The sequence below is a fragment of the Danio rerio genome, chromosome 23 (genome assembly GCF_052040795.2).
Source record: "Danio rerio strain M-AB ecotype USA chromosome 23, GRCz13ab, whole genome shotgun sequence".
NCBI lineage: Eukaryota > Metazoa > Chordata > Actinopteri > Cypriniformes > Danionidae > Danio > Danio rerio.
Genome location: NC_141043.1, coordinates 1,125,001 through 1,126,015, shown reverse-complemented (window position 1 = coordinate 1,126,015; position 1,015 = coordinate 1,125,001).

Genomic DNA, 1,015 nt, shown 5'->3' with positions numbered 1-1,015 from the left:
TGCATTTTGTATGATTATTTCTGTGATTTAAAGCTGAAATTTCAGGATCGTCCTACAGAAATCACTTTAACATGATAATCTGATTATTGATCAATACTGAAAATAAAAACGATTATGTTTGTGGAAACCATGTTACACATTTAGCACACAAATATTGGTCACACTTTATAATAAGGTTTCATTAGTTATTCATTCATTCATTTTCTTTTCAGCTTAGTCCCTTTATTAATCTGGGGACGCCACAGCGGAATGAACCGCCAACTTATCCAGCACATATTTTACACAGTGGATGCCCTTTTAGTGCAACCCATCACTGGGAAACATACACACACTACGGACAATTTAGCTCACCCAATTCCCCTATAGCACATGTGTTTGTGGGGGAAACCTGAGCACCTGGAGGAAACCCGGGGAGAACATGCAAACTCCACACAGAGATGCCAACTGACCCAGCTGGGGCTCGAACCAGTGACCTTCTTGCTGTGAGGTGATTGTGCTACCGACTGCGCCACCGTGCTTCCTCATTAGTTAATGTGTTTACTAATATGAAGATCTAAGCTAAGATGAATAATTACTGTAATAGACGTGTTGTTCAGTGTTGTGCATGTTTAATTAACACTTTTATTTTAAGGTTTTACAGAATTATTAACTAACTTTTACTGTCTGGATCTCTCTAATGCATCTATTTAAGTAGTCTCATATTAAATGTGTGTGTATATAATCTGCCCTTAAGTTACTGGTTTCCACAAAAGACTAGGAAAAGATTATAAATAAGTCTCCAAACCTTTGGCACAAATATCATCATTATATAGTTAAAATAAAACCATTTAATTTGGATAAATGAAGTAAAACATGTTAATAAAAACAGAAGAGTGCAAATACAAACAAATACAAGCACACATATTGGATTTAAAAGTCTCAGATATGGTATATCTTTGTGTTGCTGGCTATATTTAATCCATAATAAAAGTATAAAAAATAAAACTATTAAAAAAAGATTTGAACCTAAAATGTA